Source organism: Triticum urartu, chromosome 7 (genome assembly GCF_003073215.2).
Source record: "Triticum urartu cultivar G1812 chromosome 7, Tu2.1, whole genome shotgun sequence".
Lineage (NCBI taxonomy): Eukaryota > Viridiplantae > Streptophyta > Magnoliopsida > Poales > Poaceae > Triticum > Triticum urartu.
Window position 1 is genome coordinate 662,122,516 of NC_053028.1, and position 20,932 is coordinate 662,143,447.

At 46.2% G+C, this 20,932-nt stretch overlaps 1 pseudogene; it reads right to left on the reverse strand.

Annotated features, from left to right (window-relative positions):
* Positions 1-7,391: 7,391 nt before the first annotated feature.
* Positions 7,392-8,425, reverse strand: LOC125525376 (annotated as a pseudogene).
* Positions 8,426-20,932: the final 12,507 nt, after the last annotated feature.

Consider the following 20,932-nt stretch of genomic DNA (forward strand, 5'->3'; position numbering starts at 1 on the left):
CATAAAAAATCGCACATTTGAAAGAAAAACCCACGTTTCCCTAAGAAGTTCAAATTTTGGAAAATGTTTCATTTTTAAAAAATATTCATGTTTTATAAAAATTCCAAAAGATTAAAAACACATTACTTTTTGTTGAGCTATAAAAAACGATTTAGCTACAATGCCCCGTGTTGGTCGCTACAGTGTCTATCCAGGTTGTACAGTATCAATTTGTTCTGTGACAGTATTTCTAAGAGAAAAACTCCTATAATATGTCCAGTTAGGTCATAAGAAACTGCGCTGCAATTGTATCAGCAAACCTTGTTTGTTCTGGTGGTATTAGCAAGGTCACCTCCACCTGAGGTCCTGAGTTCGAAGCCTAACAGGCAGAAGATTATTTTTGGATTTTCAAACCTCGCTACAGTACATACTCACTAATGGGCCGGCCCAAGGCGGGCTCCGAAATATCTTCACGAGTATTTTCTGGAAAGACCATCCTACCCTTTATTATGAAGGGGTATTAACAGATATCGTCCGTTGATGTATTTAGGGGGGGTTGTATCGAAGAAGAAGTGATTCATTAATGTACCATGACAAACAATTTCAAAATGACCCTTCTGGCGATTTAGAAATACTCCCTCCGTCCGCGAATAACAGGCAGAAGATTATTTTTGGATTTTCGAACCTCGCTACAGTACATACTCACTAATGGGCCGGCCCAAGGCGGGCTCCGAAATATCTTCACGAGTATTTTCTGGAAAGACCATCCTACCCTTTATTATGAAGGGGTATTAACAGATATCGTCCGTTGATGTATTTAGGGGGGGTTGTATCGAAGAAGAAGTGATTCATTAATGTACCATGACAAACAATTTCAAAATGACCCTTCTGGCGATTTAGAAATACTCCCTCCGTCCGCGAATAACAGGCAGAAGATTATTTTTGGATTTTCGAACCTCGCTACAGTACATACTCACTAATGGGCCGGCCCAAGGCGGGCTCCGAAATATCTTCACGAGTATTTTCTGGAAAGACCATCCTACCCTTTATTATGAAGGGGTATTAACAGATATCGTCCGTTGATGTATTTAGGGGGGGTTGTATCGAAGAAGAAGTGATTCATTAATGTACCATGACAAACAATTTCAAAATGACCCTTCTGGCGATTTAGAAATACTCCCTCCGTCCGCGAATAAGTGTATTTCTACCTTTTGTCTTAAGTTAAAGTTTTAAAATTTTGACCAAGTTTATAGACAAAAATAGCAGCATTTATGGCACTAAATTAGTATCACTAGATTCGAGTTGAAAATGTGCTTTCATGGTATGTACTTGATCAAAATTTTAAAACTTTAACTTAAGACAAAAGCTAGATGTACGCTTATTCGCGGACGGAGGGAGTAGTCATCTGCTTTGAAAATATATAGCGCAGCTGGAGAAATATTTGCAATGGACCACTATGTTAGAATATGTATAGGACTAGAGATAGACTAGGATTCTACATATCATCTTGTACTCTAAGTCATAGGCTTCTTGCCCTCTAAGTCTTGTACACCTATATAATCCCCATGAGGGCGACATCAATACAACACACAAATATTAGCATCCTATATTTTTAGTATGGTATTAGAGCGGTTAGTCTCACGACGCCGATCCTAGGCCTTCACATCACTTCCGCAACGTGCCGTCCCCGAGGAGATTAATCTCCTCTCCCCCGAGGCGCGACACCCGATCAATTAAAGATTAGATCAGTCTCATAGATTAGATCAATTCCGATTTTCCAATTTTCTTAGTAGATTAATCTTCTTTAGCCACCAAATAAATTCTATAGCCCTCATGTTCCGGTGAAAATCAGTGAAAGATTTGGCGGCGATCAGGTGCCACGATTGTCTCGATCACGCGCCGACGCCGCTGCATGTGGCCGGCTTCAAGATCGAAACTGCACCAGCGAGCGCCATCGAGAACTCCATCGACAAAAAAAAAGAAGCAACGACAGATCGATGAGGCACAGGCATGGCCGGCCGATGCAATCACTCGGTAGGCGTGGCCCCGGCAGTCCGGTGGAGCGGCGCCACGCGCTCAGGCAGCCAAGCCCTGGACACCAATGCTCCACCGCCACGCGCTCACGCAGCCAAGCCCTGGACACCAATCACGCCGTCTTCAATTCCGATCGATCGCCTCAAACACAACGGCACGCTGTGATTGTGGGAGGAATCCGATTTTCCCGCATGGTTCCACGCAGATCCGGCCATGTCAACACATGGATACGGGCCTCCATCTAGGCAGGGCCACGACGTGTCGGCGGCCCGTGCACATCATCTGCTTCGGGCTCACACATCTACGCCAAGACACCGACAAGCACCTACGCCCACACGCTCCTATCTACATCGACCCGATCGATGTCGATGACTTCGATCACACGCGCAACTTCGGTCCGACCTGCTGCTTCATCGACCATCGTGGGCAGGTGCAGCCTCGCAGCCTGCCCATCTACACCGAGCCGACCTGCACTACACCGCCGATCTACGCCGAGCAAACTGCATTGCTCCACGCCATCAAGCTGTACGACTACATCACATCTAAGGAAAAAAAATCGACATCGAACATGCGAGAAACGACTTCGACGTGCATCATCCACATGCCAGGCCGGTGTGGACAGAGATGCAATCTTCCTCGACTTCTTCGGCAGACACAGCATCGACACTTCATCATCGACACGCTGCTGCAACGCCATTGCCGATACTTCATCGCCAAGGTCTTTATCAACATGGTCTTCATCAACATCTTCGTCAACACACCGCGGCCGCCTCGTCTATAAAATGGACACCTAGCGTCCTTTGACAGATTTTTCTGCAAGACGCAACCTCGACGACGACAATGATCGCGTCACGAAGACGGCATCGACCGCGTCATCCACGACGACACGACTGCATCGACACGGCGTCACTATAATGACGCGCCCCTACACGGCCACACGGTTCTGGCAAAACCGATGTGTGCTCGATGGGCTTCCCCCGTTCCTTGCAAAACTGGTGGACTCATCGTCGACGGCACTCTCTGACATCTGCAAGATGCATCGTTCACGTTTACAGCCCCGTCATCAGGCCCGTCGACGAGAGGGGCCAAAGTAGCCGACCGCATAGGGCCCCCAAAATTGTGGGGCCCCGATTTGAAGAAAAACGTGAAGTAACTATGTGTGCATGCAGCGCCCGCTACAGCTTCAGCCCTAGGGCCGTGACCCTCCCCAGCCCCCCGCTCGCGCACGCGCGCCGCCTCTCTCGTAATCTCCCATGCCCCCATGCAATGAATCAACCAGTGTTGGTCTGCTGCAGATCGCCGGCGGCGACCGCTCCACCTACTAGCTGATCCGTGCTTGCACTAGCGGCAGTGATTCCCGTCCTCCACCTGGTCGCCGGGCGCTCGCCTTTTCTCCGCTACACCGAAAACTTGCAGCCCCTCCAAAGCCGAGAAACACAGGGGCTGCTCGTCGCCTCAGCCACTAATCAATGAGTAATTTACTGATTTCTTGGGCTGAGAGAGGCAAACAACAATAGTAGAAGATGCATTGGAAGTTTGAACTGATGACATGCTGTATGTGTTGATTTATAAACTGATGTCTTTGAACAATTAACCACGGAGTAATTTAGAACTAAAAAAATGTGTGCATGTATGGATGAAACCCAAATCGATGCATTTTTATATCAATTTTATTTCATGCTATAGAAAAATAAGATGATGACATATTTTCATTGGCGACCTGCAACAACAGGAGTTTCTACACATATGGGGGGAATGGATGAAGCAAACTATTTATTTGGTATTCTTTTGTACCCCTTATTATTATTTGTATTTCTTTGTCTTGTTTAATCTATTTGGTTCGATTGTTAATCATCGAGTTTCAGTTCTACATATATTATGCAGTCGACCAAATTTATATATATGCTTTGGCATGAGGTTTTCCTTGGATAGCCAGGAGGTATTATTTGGCCACTGCAATATGAGATATTCCTTGGATACTTCTTTAGTTATACGAACTTTAAAATTTTAGGACCCCATTTTGTATTTCGTCCCGGGCCCCCAAAATTCCTGGAGACGGCCCTGTCGGTCATAGCGCATTTTTTTGCGCCTCCGGCTTTGTGCAGCTTCATCATCCACGACGACTACATCATCGACCACGACTACCTCGGCCACGGCTACATCATGATCGGCTACCTCGACATCGACATATAGGGCTACGTCTACAACTCATCGGCAACAACTCCAGTCAACAGCGTCCGCGTCGTCACTAGCGTCCACGCCACTCCCGCTGTGACTGCGGGAGGGAATAGAGGAGAGACAAGGAAGGCACCAGAAGGGGACGCAGTCACCGCCCTAGGTGCCGACACATCAGAGACGCAGTTGATGACGGCGCAACGAAGAAGACGACAGAAGCGCAAGACTTCAAATTCAGTCGCAATCGTCCGCTTCACGCCCGCTACGACTGAGGGGGGATGTTAGAATACGTATAGGACTAGAGATAGACTAGGATTCTACATATCATCTTGTACTCCAACTCATAGGCTTCTTGCCCTCTAAAGGCCTGTTCTAGAACTCTCCCAGCTCCACCAAATCCACGATTTCAGCTTCTGGAGCGAGCTCCTCACTTCACCCAGCGATCAAAAAAAGTTCTGGAGGGACGCTGGCATCTCCCTTCGCTGCAGCCCAGCTGGGAGGCAAAAAGCCTGTTAGGCTCCCCATTGGGCTGGCTGGAGGCAGCCCAGATGTGCAGCAGAGTTTTTTTTTTCTGTCATGCCTTGGACTAGCTAGGCTGTCCGTGGTGATACACATATTTGGCGTGTTAAAAAAAGATATACATATGGCTGGGCGGGGCTGTACGTGGTGCCTTGGGCTTATAGCATGCAAAGTTCTTGTTAATATAGTAGCTACTGCAGCTACTTTTGCTGTACAGGAACATGTACAGAGAGATCTACATGGAGCAACATGGAGCAACAAATATACAACAATCATGTAATATTTGAAAGATCCCAAATCTTCGGAGCTAACATAGGTCATAATTTAGCAGAAATACTTGTTCATGCCACAAAAGTTTCATTTGCCAATAAGTTTGCAAATCAATATGGTCACGCATAGAAAATCATGAACATGATTTCTTCACCAACTAAGAGCAATGGCTGTAGCTAGTTCATGCCTAAACAAATCCATGTTAGGACCGCTTTCTGCCGTTGTTGAAGCATCCGATGCATTAGGAATAGTTGGAACATAATCCGGATCCCTCTCATACCGAAGAAAGTGGAGATCCTCTTTGTCATGGAGGCGGACGTAGTTGTGTAGTGTCATGGTAGCCGCAACAATCATCTTTTGTGTTGCAATCGAGTAGTTTGGCATCTTGAACAGCAAAAGAACTCACGATTTTAGCCTTCTTCCATCACTCATCATCTTGTGACACGGTGTTGTTCACATAGTTCCATCCGGCTACGGTCTCCCGAAACTTGAGTTTCTTAAACAAGGTGAAATCAGCTTTAAGCTTGTCCCATTTGTTTTTCAATTGCGTATGTGTGTAGTCAAGCCCGGTTCTCATCTTAAATTGTCTTGTCACCTCATCAAATGCGTTTGGGGTCAAATAATTGCCTGGCCTATTTCCAGCATCCACTTGCTCGACGAACAACTCGCACACAATCCGAGTGTTTTCAACACTCCATTCAGCAGTCATGCTTGACACTTCTCTACGAAAATGCATGTCACATTGGTCCTCACATATACTAGGATAATATGAAAACTGAAGTTTTTTGCAAAGCCAAAAGCATGTCATATCAGAACTACACTTCACAAATAAACTACATTCGACTCCTCATGTTAGAACTGGAATCAATCTGTATGCTAGCAATTATGTTATAACATGGTTCTGCTATTTACACGAAACTTAGAGCGTTCTTGGCAGGACTACACAATTCTAACTGTTAATATCTTACCAGCACTACACTTCACAATCTCTAGTTCATACTGCTTACTAATATCTTACCAGTACTACAATTCAAACTAATATCTCTGGTTGAATTTTGCTTATATCTTAGCAGTACACATACTACACTGCAGAAAAATTCAGTTTGCATTTACAACACATGAACACCAAGTCTGACATAGGTAGACCATCTTTGTTGGAGCTCACCTTGTGGTTTGGCCGAGAGGGCTCGGCCTTCTGGCTGCTGCTCCTAGTCCGGCGTCAATGGCGTTCTGTTGAGCTCGCCATTGCCACGGGCTCGCTGCTCCAAACTGGTGGCGGGACAAGCGCCGCTGAGCAGGGGATCCGGCGGGAAAGAGGCCGGGGTGGGCGGATCTGTATGCGGAGGAGGGGATCCGGCCGACGACCGGGGGGGGGGGGCAGCGCGACTGGCGGCGGCGGCGGCGAGGGTTCGAGGTGAGTTTGGGGGGAACGAGGGAGCAGAGGATGGTTCGAGAGGGACTGGCTCGGTTCTGTACGCGAGCCCTACGAGGAGGAGGTGAGCGCCAATCGTTTTCCTTGGCGGTGGCAAAAAGCCGTAAATACATGGAACTCCAGATTCCGTTAATTTGTGAAGCTGGGTTTTGCTCGCTCCGTAAAATTGCACTACGGCCCATGCCAGCTTCGCTATTTCAGCTTCTTGAAGCTAATCCGTTCGGCTTCGTTTTTTACGTGGAGTTTGGAAAGCTCAGAGTGGGAGAGTTTTAGAACAGGCCCACCTATATAATCCTTATGAGGGTCACATCAATACAACACACAAATAGTAACATCCTATATTTTCCACTATTGAATTCATGCTCCAGCCAACTCATCCAAAAGTCAGAACTGATGGAGGAAGGTGGGCAATATATTTCAACACTTCCCCTCACGACTAGGCTATTTTAGTCCTTAGACGTGGGATCGATGTAGGCTGCAGAATCGTTTTATTTAATACTGCGTTGGCAGGGTCTTGAACTCAAGACCTCTTGGCTCGGATACCATATTGAATTCATGCTTCAACCAACTCATCCAAAAGTCCGAACTATGGAGAGGGCCGAACATTACACTCCAACACCCCTCCTTACGTCAATGCTTCTTTGGAGCTATATGACGTGTGCGGCGGAAGCGGGGGCAGGCCGCAATTATTTATTGCGTTTACTGGGTTTTGAACCCTGAACCTCTTGGTTGTAAGTTTATGCACCTTGTATGAAATTATATAATTGCCCTGCATCGTAGTATCTAAGGCCCTGTTCGGAACTTGGCCGCTCCGCGGAGTTGGGGAGCTGGCTTTTAGCAGCTCCATCAAACTAAGCTAAAGTCTTGTCCACTTCCGGAGTGGAGTTAAAGGAGTAGAGAGAAACCGAACGCAGCCTAAGGCCCCTCGGTAGATCATTGCTAGTTTTCCATAAAGCTAGTATGATTTATCTCTGGATTTCAATCACTCGCATGGAAAAAACCACTCTGACTTGGCGCTTTCTAGCTGGTGACCTCCGCCTAGTGAAACTAGACTAACAGTATCATGTCATACACGCAGTATCTGGGAATATCGACGTGCTTCAGGTGCCAGTCGACACCCAAGATGTACACACGGTTCCCTTGTGGTAATCTCGGGTGGCATTGCTCCGGCGATCCAAAAGCCCTGCAGCAACTCCTGCTCAGGAACAGAACTTGGCCTCCCAGGTTCTTCACCTCCAACCACTGGCCCTCGGCCAAGCCCACCTCGAATACCTGCAGCCCTCCGTTGATCATCAACCAGGACAGACATGGCCTTTCTGCTCCACCGTACCATCAGTAGCTTTTTCTTATCAGCTGACATGACCAGGTGGCAGACAGTGTTGTTCACAGGTTGAACGGATGGGCTCATCTTCATCACATGCTCGCAGCCATGGTGGACGAGGTCATGGGAGGAGAGCTCCCCTGAGTGTGTGACGGTGAAGATCTTGCCACGGTAAGATGCCATGTTCACGTAATCAGCACCACTAAACAAATAGCATCTTGGGTCGGCCGGCCAGAGAGGCTCAATCATGAACTCCCTTCCGTCGAGAATCGCCACGAACGAAGAACACATGACGATATTGGACGGCTCCTTGTGGTGCCACGGGATCTCGATGAGGGCATCCAATGCGTGGAAAGGGTTGCGAAGGTACAAGCACCATCGTCCTCCGCGACGGTTATTGTTATGGCAGCAGAGGTCCAGCCGCCGGAGGAGCCGCGGCAGCAACGGACGAAGCGGTTGAGCCAAGGCGTGGTGCCCCGTGTCGGCAGCTGGTGCCGCGCGGCGAGGCGCCAGGAGCGGCATACGGCCCCGAAGCTGAGGTGGTCGGCATGGGAAGTGAGATGGCCGAGGATAAGGCCGGCCAGATCCGGAGGGATGTCCGGCCAGGGAGAAGGCGCCTTGCCGAGGATGAGGCCGGCAAGATCGAGCAGGAGGTCCGGCCAGGGAGAAGGGGCCTTGCCGAGGCAGAGACCCATGGTCGATCGATTAGGCTATCGCCCCTTTCTCAATGCAACTTCAAGGTCTTCTAGGGTGACTTGGTCATCACCATCTCTATCTAGCTCCTCAAAGAATCACTTCCCAGCAGCAACCATAAAATATATACCTCGGTGAAATCTTGGTCTAAAAGGATTGTCGTTCATAGTCCAAGTAGAGTTTACTAATATTATAAAACAATAAGATGGCACTATTACATTCTCCGTTGTTCAACGAGGCTGACTGCTAATGTGCAAGTGAAGCTCACAAGCCTAAAAAACTACTCCCTCCGTCACAATATAAGACGTTTAGCTTGCAAAAACGTCTTCTATTGTGGAACGGAAGGAGTATTTTCTACGTGAGCAGAGTAGAAGAATCTCGTATCAGATAATCAGAATTACACTGTTAGCACAAATCCTCAATCTGCCATAATGTATTTGTTGGTAGGACTTAGTTGTATGGATAGGATAGTAGAGGGTGGACATTGTAAAAGGTGCAGGTGTATACATTGTGTGGAAGGGGAATGGATAAGGTAGAGTTCTCTAGAAAAATCTACCTCCTCTCTCTCGTCGGCGACCTCACTTCCACCCAAAAAAATCAACATGGCATCAGAGCGGGTGACGGCGATGGGCCCTCGTCGGTGGTGAATCGGCTGCTCGCAGTGGTGCTTACTGCGAGGTGGAGTGCAGAAGGGGGCGTGCCCTAGGCTGGGGCAGAGCAAGTTCTAGGAGCACGAGTGGATTAGAGTGGAGAAAGAAGGGGTGGTGCTGCTGGTAGCCTGGAGCGGAGAAGAAGGTGACATTGCTGCCACTGCTGCTGCTGTTTGGCTAGAGGAGAGAAGAAGGGGGCGCTGCTGCTGCTGTTTGGCTGGGGCGAAGAAGGAGTCTCAAGAAGAAGGGGGCGCTGCTGCTACTGCTGTTGTTTGGCTGGAGAGCAGAGAAGAAAAGGGAGGTCTGCTTGTTGTGAGGTTTGTTGGTTAAGCCCAGAATAACTGTGGAATGGGAGATAACAGTGATTCTCCGGCGGCTGTTACAGCCGGAGAACTCGCGGCCGTGTTACAAGCGATGGACGAGAGATACCAGGCTTTGTTCAACGCAATCAGTAGGCAAGCTGGAAGTCCTAGACCAGAGGCTGAAGTCAAGGGGGAAATTCAGCCTTTGCAGATGCCACATGTGAAGCTTGAAGGTCCAGAAAGCTATTCCAGCTGGGCAGAGCATGCCGAAACCATCTTGGTTTCAAGGAATTTGGAAGGATATGTACTTGGAACAGTGGAGAAACCCATAGAGGAAAATTCGAAGGAGGGACAGAAGTGGAAGGTGATGAATGCTTTTGTGAGGGCATGGCTTTTAAGCTCATTGTCATCTCAGATTGCAAAACAGATGGAGCGGATTAAGGACGCTTCGGAGATTTGGAGGCTCTTGAAGGGTACATATTCAGGAGTGGGAAATGAAATGTTGGCATGTAGGTTTCAAAAAGAACTACATGAGCTGAGTCAAGGTGAGAAGACTGTGGTGGAGTATGTGTCAAAATTGAAAAGGTTGTGGAGTGACCTGGATTACTACGAACCGGTTGAGATGGAATATGAGAAATGTGTTGAAAAATACAACAAGTGGACTGAAAGAAGGCGCGTTAGGGACTTCTTAAATGGTCTTCATTCTAAGTTCGAAAATAGGAGAGCAACACTCTATGGTACTGGAAAGTTGCCGAGTCTAGAACAAGCCATCTCCGCTATTATAAGTGAGGAGACTCGGTTGAGATTGGAGGCTGGAGCGGCTGTCCTAGAGGGTGTGGTGCATAGACGTTCAGCTCTCCTTACTGCAGAGAGCGGGAATTATCCAATAACCGGGACTAATACATATAGTCGGGCGTGTTTCGAGTGTGGTCTAACAGGACACCTGAGGGCAGCATGCCCACAGTTGATGGGAGGAGGCCGTGGTAGAGGCTTGGACTGGCGTGCCAGGGGTCGTGGTCGAGGGTTTGATGGATGTGGTGGTGGTCGTGGAAGAGGTATGCGTCCAGCAGGAAGGGCAAATACCTCGGTTGTTGTTGAAGAAGCACCTAGAACTGTAAGCATTGAGATGACAACTGATGAGTTAGAGAAGTGGCATCAGTTTAAAGGTTTGAGCCTTGGTGATAAGCAATCCTCAGAGCCATCTCCATCATCTGCATCAGCTAATTTTTCTGGTAATAGCTCTTTTACTGGGAAGTGTAATGATAATTATAAGAGTGCATAATGGTTAGTTGACTCGGGGGCATCCAGGCATATGGCCGGCTCAACTAGAGGTTTTTATAACTATGTCTCTGATCTAAACAAGGAGAGTGTGAGACTAGCAGATGGCTCTACTCAAACTGTTAGTGGGTCTGGGGATGTCAAGTGTAGCCCAAATATATCATTATCTTCTGTGTTGCATGTTCCTGCATTCCCAATTAATCTTCTGTCAATAAGCTGCATCACTAAAGACCTGAATTGTGTTGCTATATTCTTCCCTCACTGGTGCATTTTTCAGGAACTTGGGACTGGAAGAAAGCTTGGGATGGGGAGCATGCATAATGGGCTATATTATTTGGATAATGATATATCCCCTATCGTGGTTGCTGCTGTGTCTTCGTCACCACTAGAAGAATTCCTACTTCAACATCGTCGGTTAGGACATCTGTCTTTTGCTACATTGGGCGAACTATACCCTAACCTTTACAGCAAGATCAACAAGGAGAGACTATTGTGTGATCCTTGTCAGTATGGAAAGCAGACTAGAAGCTCTTATGTGTCATCCAATAATAGAAGTGATGTACCACTCCAAACTATCCATTCAGATGTGTGGGGTCCTAATGGAGTAGTGTCTTTAAATGGGTATCGTTATTTTGTTACGTTCATTGACTGTTGCACTAGAACTACTTGGGTCTATGTTTTGCGTAATAAGAGTGATGTGTTTGAATGCTTTAGGGATTTTCATAATTTGATCAGGACCCAATATAGTGCATGTGTGAAGATACTACGTACTGATAACGGTACTGAGTATGTGAACAACGAACTTGATGAATATCTTTCAAGTTATGGAATTGTTCATCAGACTACCTGTCCAGGTACCTCTGAACAAAATGGCCTAGCAGAGAGGGAAAATAGGCATCTCCTGGAGATTGCACGGTGTATAATGTTTGCTATGAATGTCCCTAAATTTTTGTGGAGTGAAGCAGTGATGACTGCAGCCTATTTGATGAATAGGATGCCTTCCAGGGTGCTTGGTTACAAGACACCAATAGAATGTCTTACTGGGAAGACGACATACGTGGTTCCACCAAAGGTATTTGGATGTACATGTTTCGTGAAGGATTACAGGCCTTCGGTTGGCAAGCTAGACTCAAGGGCATTAAGGTGTATATTTGTGGGGTATTTCAATAAGCAGAAGGGTTATAAATGTTGGTGTCCATCTGAGAAGAGAATGTTTGTGAGCATGGATGTGGTATTTAGAGAACATGAATCGTTTTATGGTGAACCAACTGACTTAACCGATGTGTTTCCTGATTTTCCTGCTAATGATATCTCAGATACAGATTGCGAGGTAGGGGGAGATAAAGAAGACGAAAACAATGGTGCAACACTGAGAGAGGTGATAGTTGGAGCAATTCCAAATGAAGATGGGAGTACATTGGAAAAAAGAACAAGAACATATAGAAGAAGACCACCAAGATACCTCAAATGAAGCACCACGGTGGCCAAAACCGAATGAGGAACAAAATCTTTGAGTGTATACACGAAGACACCGGACTGGGGAGGAACAACTGCAGGGGGAGGAAACTACTCAGTCGAGCCAAGAACAACCTGAAGCACAAGAACAACCTGAGACACATCCTTCAACTTCAACCCAGGATCCATTGTTATCCTCAAGCAATGGTAACACTTCTTCTCACTACAATGACTTAGATATTCCTATTGCACATAGGAAGCAGCCCCGATCTACCGCACGGAAACTGCCTTCAAAATTGGCACCTTATAGTGTCTCCAACTATATATCTTACACATCGGTTGGGGCTTCATATAAATCTTTTATTGCAGCACTAGATGCTGTCGGGCATGTCCCACATAATTGGCAAGAAGCAAAAAAGCATCCACGATGGAGAGAAGCAATGCTAGAGGAAATGGCTGCTCTCGATAAGAATAATACGTGGGTAATAACCACACTCCCTGCTAATAAGAAAGTTGTAGGCTGCAAATGGGTGTTTACCATAAAACAAACTCCTGATGGGAAGGTAGAAAGATATAAGGCCAGACTTGTGGCAAAGGGTTATAGTCAGACATATGGCGTAGATTACGATGAGACATTTGCTCCTGTGGCGAAAATGAATACCATTAGAGCTTTAGTGTCAATTGCAGGAAATAATAAATGGAACTTGTGCCAAATGGATGTTAAAAATGCATTTCTTCATGGAGATTTGCAAGAAGAGGTATATATGGAGGTTCCACCGGGATTTCATAGTCCTGAAACAGAGGGTAAGGTTTGTAAACTGAGAAAATCACTATATGGGTTAAAGCAGTCGCCCAGGGCCTAGTTCGGAAGATTAAGAAAGGAGATTTGCTCCTTGGTGTATCAGCAAAGCAATGCTGACCACACACTCTTTTTCAAACATAATCATGATAAAATTGCAATTCTTGTAGTCTATGTTGATGATATCATAATTACAGGAAGTGATGAGGTGGAGATAAGGTGTTTGAAGAAAATGTTGTCAAGGACATTTGAAGTGAAGGATTTGGGGCATCTACACTACTTCCTGGGAATTGAGGTGGCCTACGGAGCACAAGGTATTTACCTCTCACAGCGAAAATATGTGATGGATTTACTTGCTGAAACTGGGATGCTGGAATGCAAACATGCTATAACACCAATTGAGCAAAATCATAGAATCACATCAGATGCTGGTGATCCAATTGATAGAGGCCAATATCAAAGGCTGGTGAGAAGATTGATCTATCTATCTCATACTAGACCGGATATAGCATATGTTGTGAGCATTGTTAGTAGATACATGCACGATCCACGAACAGATCACCTAAATGTTGTGAATCGAATCTTGTGGTATCTCAAAGGATGTCCTGGAAAGGGAATTTTATTTTCAAATTATGGGCATCTAATATTAGAGGGGTATACTGATGCTGACTGGGCTGGGTGTTTAGATGATAGAAGATCTACATCAGGCCACTGTATATTTCTTGGGGGTAATTTAATTAGTTGGAGGAGTAAGAAACAAAGTGTGGTGGCTAGGTCCACTGCAGAAGCTGAACTGCGGTCTATGGCTTTAGGGTTATGTGAGCTGATGTGGTTGAGATTTTTGTTAACTGAACTCCGGTTGTATAAAGGGGCACCACTTCAGCTGTACTGTGATAATCAGGCCACTATAAATATAGTGAACAATCCAGTGCAACATGATAGGACTAAACATATTGGAATTGATCGACACTTCCTGAGGGAGAAGTTAGATGAAGGAACACTTCAAATTAGTTTTGTGAAATCTGGTGAACAACTTGCGGATGTATTAACTAAAGGTGTTAGTGTTGTATCTTTTGCAAGAACATGTAACAAGATGGGGCTTATTGTCATCTTTGCCCCATCTTGAGGGGGAGTGTTGGTAGGACTTAGTTGTATGGATAGGATAGTAAAGGGTGGACATTGTAAAAGGTGCAGGTGTATACATTGTGTGGAAGGGGAATGGATAAGGTAGAGTTCTCTAGAAAAATCTGCCTCCTCTCTCTCGTCGGCGACCTCACTTCCACCTAAAAAAAATTAACAGTATTTCTTCTTCAAAATTTACACACATGTAGAATACATCCATGTAAACATGTATGATTGTTTTCAGAATTTTTTAAAATATTAAAATATGTTTTTTGATTTATTTTTTAAAACAACCTCCATGGAGGTCGCCCGCCATTGGCATTTTGCCCATAAACTGCCCGTGCCAAGCCGCTGGCCGCTGGGCCATACAAGGAACGGCACTCACTGAGAGATCAAAACAATACCAGTAGCAATGAAATGACAATGACAGCAAGACAGTAGACTTGTTGGTATATATACCAGGAAAAGCGCCGTTGCCTTGAAGGGAAGCTCACAAAGTTAAAGTAAAAGGAGTCGTTGTTATTCCAACATACTGATTTTATTTTTATTTATTTTTTGGCGGGTGAATGTACTGATTTTGATGGTAAACCTCCAGCTTACCAGGAGCGCAAGAATAAAAATACTGCTCATCAATATCAACTGAATTTTATACGCTGGTTTCACCAAGTTTCGCCAAAAGAGACAGCTCCAACAGTGTATTGTATTCTACCCTTGTAACTCCAAGATTTATCACTAACAAGTATCACTTGACCATGTGCGAACTAGCGGAACGTCTTGCCTTCTCAGGCCGACGGCTTCGTGTTATATAGATGGGGCGCACCTTCCATAACAGCGCATACATGCGGTTTGGATTACATCTTTGGAGATCAAGACAGGAGATAGAGATAAGAGGTTACATGAGATAATCATAAGACTCCAACAACCTAACTATCTCAACTATATCCTATGAGATGCGCCGGTCACCTATCGTGACATGTTGCATGTTTAACACCCTCCCTTAATCACAACTCCATTAAGTTGAGATTATACTTGAAATTTTCAAAACTCTTGACCGGCAGTGCCTTTGTGAATCCATCTGCAATTTGATCATTGGAGTGCACAAAACGAATGTCAAGTTGCTTATGAGCCACCCTCTCTCTAACAAAGTGAAAATCTATCTCAATGTGTTTGGTCCTGACATGAAACACTGGATTAGCTGAGAGATAGGTGGCACCAAGGTTATCACACCACAAACATGGAGCTTGTTTAATTTTTATATCAAGTTCCTTGAGCATGGACTGAACCCATATGATTTCAGCTGTGGCATTTGCCAATGCTTTATATTCTGCCTCTGTACTAGATCTGGAGACTGTAGCTTGCTTGCGAGCACACTGTGTGATTAAGTTGGGTCCAAAGAAAATAGCAAAGCCACCAGTAGAGCGTCTATCATCAAGACAGCCTGCCCAATCAGAATCAGAGAATGCACTGACAAGTGTAGAGGATGATTTGCTAAAATTGAGACCCATGCTTAATGTGTTTTTGACATATCTAACTATCCGTTTGGCAGCAATCAAATGAACAGTTGTGGGTGCATGGGGGAACTGACACACTTTGTTGACAGCAAAAGAAATATCAGGCCTAGTAAGAGTAAGATATTGAAGAGCTCCTACCAAGCTTCTGTATTTTGTGCTATCCTTTTGATTCAAGAGAGTTCCTTGTGTGAGAGATAACTTTTCTGAACTGGACAGTGGAGTAGGTGTAGGTTTACAACCCTGTAGACCAGCTTTTCTTACCAAGTCAACTACATACTTTTCTTGAGAGAGATGAAGTCCATCCTTGTGCCTCTTTACTTCAATCCCAAGAAAATAATGCAAGTCTCCAAGATCCTTCAAGGCAAAGTCTGCACTCAAATCTTTTAACAACCCTATGATAGCTTCATCAGATGAGCTTGTCACAATAATATCATCAACATATATCAAGACAAACATGCATGTATTGAACTTGTTGTAGATGAACAGAGAGGTGTCAGACTTTGAAGGGACAAAACCAAGTGTTTGCATTTTGTGACAGAGACGGGAGTACCATGCTCTTGGTGCTTGTTTCAAACCATAAAGTGCTTTGTCCAACTTGCAGATATGAGAGGGTGCACTTTTACTTATAAACCCAGGAGGTTGTTTCATATATACCTCCTCTTCCAGAACACCATGAAGAAACGCGTTCTGAACATCAAGTTGCCTGAGATTCCATTCCCTGGAAACATCAATAGACAAAACAAGACGGATAGTGGCAGCTTTAACGACTGGACTAAATGTGTCCTCATAATCTATGACATACCGTTGTTTAAAACCCTTTGCAACGAGCCTAGCTTTGTAGCGATCAATAGTTCCATCAGATTTCCTCTTTATTCTGAATACCCACTTGCAGTCAATTAAATTTTTACTTTGCTGTGGGGAAACCAAATGCCAAGTTTTATTTTTCTTGAGTGCCATGTATTCTTCATTCATAGCATTTTTCCATCTTTCATCACCAAGTGCTTCCTGGAGCGTCTGGGGTTCACCTGGTTCACCTGTAGAACAAACCATACCGTATTTGGTTATGTGTTTATAATTAACAGGATGTATTACCCCATGATGTAGTCGTGTACGTCGTGACGGTGCAGCATCAGGATTCTCGGCCACAGAAAATCCTGAAACAGAAGCTCCTGTAGCAGAATCTACTCCCGCCGAATCTTCTATGGCAGTTTGATCAGGTGCAGCATGTTCTGTAGGCGCAGAAGATCCCGGGGCCTCATCATTAGTGGATGACGGGGATCAGCCTCGGGGCGGACGCCAGTCTTCGGCGCGCGCGTGGGTGCACAGGAGTCCGCGCCTGGGCCCGTAGCAGATCCGGACCCAGTGTCAGGCCGGCGAACCTGGTCGCGCCGCTTGTACGTGACCGGTTGGTCACGGAAGCGCGTGTCGTCCTGGCGAACCGTGTGCTGCCATGTGTCGGACGGGGGTTGGCGCGGAGAGGCGCTGGGGCCGCCGCCAGTTGGAGCGTGACGCGCGGCGTGCGTTGGACTGGAGACAGCCGCACAGTCGGCTGGCGCTGTCGCCTGCACGTCTGGCGCGTCTGCCGGCGCCGATGCCGAGGAAGATCGACTGAACTGCTGCTGTGGAGCCGATCCCGAGGAAGATTTGCCTCCTAGATGCGGACACATGCGATATGGACCTGCCGGCGCGTTTTTTTCACTGATTTCTTCATTATTTTCGCTGTTATCTCCTGGAACATCATCAGAAAACTCATGCACACCATTAGTAGCAGGATTAGTCAACATTTGATCATCAGAATTCGGACCCCCTTGATCAAAGGTGGTAAGATGAGTAGGTAAGAGGAGAATTTCTTCTCGGAGGCGAGCACCGGCATTTGGGTGAAGGGTGGCGAAAGGAAATTGTGTTTCGTCAAAAATGACGTCACGGGATATATAGACAAGGCCAGTGGAAATATCTAAACACTTGACACCTTTGTGTTGAGGGCTATATCCTAGAAAAGCACATTGTTTTGAGCGAAGCATGAGTTTTCTTTTGTTGTATGGGCGAAGATTGGGCCAACAAGCACACCCAAACACGCGAAGAGATTTATAGTCTGGTTTGATGTGAAGAAGTCTTTCTACTGGAGTTTGATTATTGATGACTCGACTTGGAAGCATATTAATGATGTGAACAGCAGTAAGAAATGCCTCATCCCAAAATTTGAGGGGCATGGAGGCTCCTGCCAGGAGAGCTAGCCCGACCTCAACTATGTGTATGTGCTTCCGTCCAGCGGAGCCATTCTATTGATGGGCATGAGGACATGAGACGTGGTGTGATATGCCAAGTGTTTGGAAGAAGGAGTTGAGTTTTTCATACTCCCCCCCCCCCCAGTCCGATTGGACTGCAACAATTTTGCTATCAAATTTTCGTTCAACCAAGGCTTGAAAATTTTGAAAAACTTGAAAGACATCAGATCTCTTTTTGAGAAGACAAATCCACACAAACTTGCTATAGTCATCGATAAAGCTTACATAATACTCATGTCTACCAACAGAAGTGGGAGCAGGACCCCACACATCGGAAAAGATCAATTGAAGTGGTTTGGTAGAAACACTAGTAGATACTGGATACGGTAATTGATGACTTTTAGCACATTGACAAGAATCACAAATGGTTTCGACATTTCGCTCACCAACAAATGGGAGTTTATTTTTTCTAAGCAATTTTTCAACTAAAGAAAAAGCAGCATGCCCTAATCGATCGTGCCACCGTGTTGACGAAACTTTGACAACACTATTGGCTTGTCTATTGAGTCTCCTAAGCTTCGGAATCAACGGGTAGAGCTCTCGAACACATCTACCTCGATAGAGAACCTTCTTCGTGGCCTGGTCCTTGATCAAAAAGAAATAAGGATGAAATTCGAGAAAAACATGATTATCAAGGGCAATTCTATGAACAGAGAGGAGACTTTTGGCAGCACTAGGGACATGCAAAATTTTCTTGAGATGAATTGGACGGTGAGGGGTACGAAAGGTAGAATGACCAATGTGACAAATCTGCATACCTTCTCCACTTGCCGTGTGGATGTGATCTTTGCCACGGTACTTGTCTTTCATTGTGACCTTCTCAAGCTCGTTGGTGATGTGATTGGTGGCGCCGCTGTCGACGTACCAATTTGTGTCGATGCCGTAGGATCCATCAGCCACGGCAGCCACTTTTTCTTCATCTTGGGAGTCCTCGTCGTCTTCATCATAACGGTACCAGCAATCCTTCGCGGTGTGCCCTAGCTTACCACAAATTTGGCAGCGAGGCAGCTCCGGTCGGGCCCGAGGTGGACCGCCGCCACGACGACCGCGAGATGCACCAGAGTGGCTGTTGCCACCGCCGCTGTTGCCGCCACCACTGTGTCCGCCAGATCGCCCTTTGGCGTGAGAGGAGCTACGACCACGTGATCCACCACCACGGCCACGCACCGCGGCGTTGGCAGAGGAGCGGAAGCCGCCGCTGCCCGAGTGATTAAACTGGGCCATGCGCTGGTCGAAGTTGCTGAGCATGGCATAGAGCTCGTTGAGGGAGACCGGCGTGATGCGTGCGTCGAGGGCAGAGACGAGGGGCTGGTAGTCGACGTCGAGGCCGTGGATGATGTAGGAGATGAGTTCGTCATCTTGGATGGCCTTTCCCGCAGCAGCAAGCTCGTCGGCGAGGCCACGGAGGGAGGCGAAGTAGGCGGCAACCGTCTGGTTACCCTTCTGCGCATTGATGAGCGTCGTCCTGATGTTATTAACGCGGCTCAAGGACTGCGAGGAAAACATACCTGCCACCGCTGTCCAGAGCGCGTGCGCCGTGGTGACCATGGTCACCGTGATCAATACCTCCTTGGAGAGGGTGCTGAGTAGGTAGCCCAACACCTGTTGATCCTCCCGGACCCAGATTGGGTGGAGAGGGTTGGGCTCAGTGCTTTCTTTGCCATCCTTGTCCTTGGTGACATGAAGCCTGGCCGGCTCCGGTGTGGTGCCGTCGACATAGCCGAAGACGCCGGCGCCGCGCAGATGAGGAGTGACCTGCGTGCGCCAGAGCACGTAATTCGTGCGCGTTAGCTTCTCGGTGACCTGCCCATTGAGGGTGGCCTGGGAAGCACCGGAGGAGGAGGAGGAAGACATGGCTAGGCTCGGTAGATGGGATCTCAATAGATGGGAAGAGATGGGGCTCTGATTACCATGTGCGAACTAGCGGAACGTCTTGCCTTCTCAGGCCGACGGCTTCGTGTTATATAGATGAGGCGCACCTCCCATAACAGCGCATATATGCAGTTTGGATTACATCCTTGGAGATCAAGACAGGAGATAGAGATAAGAGGTTACATGAGATAATCATAAGACTCCAACAACCTAACTATCTCAACTATATCCTATATCCTATGAGATGCGCCGGTCACCTATTGTGACATGTTGCATGTTTAACAGACCACAACAATAAACATAGATCATCATGTCATAAGCTAATCCCGAAATGTAACTTTTCCATGAAAAACTGACAAACACGGGCCGCTTTTCCACATAGCTTGGCAAAATCACACATGTGATCAGACATCAGAGACGGCAATTTACGCTGGTATTTTTGGGCACTAAAGCGACGAGACATCAAGATCATTTTACAAGTCCGTCAGTTACTCCTGGCTTTCGGACTGCTCGGATGTCATCAGGGATGTCTCTCAGCAGCAGACAAGGTTTTGGTTACCGAATGAGGCAATTTTACCGAGGGGGACTGGTAAATGTGGTTACCGAGAAATATTAAGAAATATTTCAAGCGAATTTTATTGTTGAATTATAAATTCAAATAAGTCAATGAACGAATATTCAAACCAGAGACCTCTCAAAACAGGAATTAGGTTGCTACCAACACGCCAGAATCAACTCTCATGACATTAATTAGATCCTATGTATTTAACTGTAAATCGAGTGTTTAAATTTAAAATTTTCAAAAAATTGGTATTTTTTGCTTGGTATGGCAATTTACTGAGGGCACGGAAATACGCGGTAACCATGGGAAATCTTGAAATTTCGACCGGTAACCAAAACCTTGACAGCAGAACAGGGGAGTTCATGGCACAGTCATTATGAAGATCCGAAGTCGGAGTAGCAAACTTCGAAGCAGCTTTGTAAATGTAAACGCTGTTATAATCATGGATAAAAGAGTGTGATGTTTCTCAAAACAGAAAATTATAATGCCGATCATCCTTGATGCCAATGCTGCGCAAATGCCCAACCACCATTCAGGCATTTAGTCATCACATCAGGCATCAAGAAGTTCTTCAGAAACCAAACTGCTACTGCGCTACAACATTAACAGGATAACATCTATAAACTTCTCACGGGAGGAGAATATTCTGATTAAATTTGTACTTAGTGGCTGG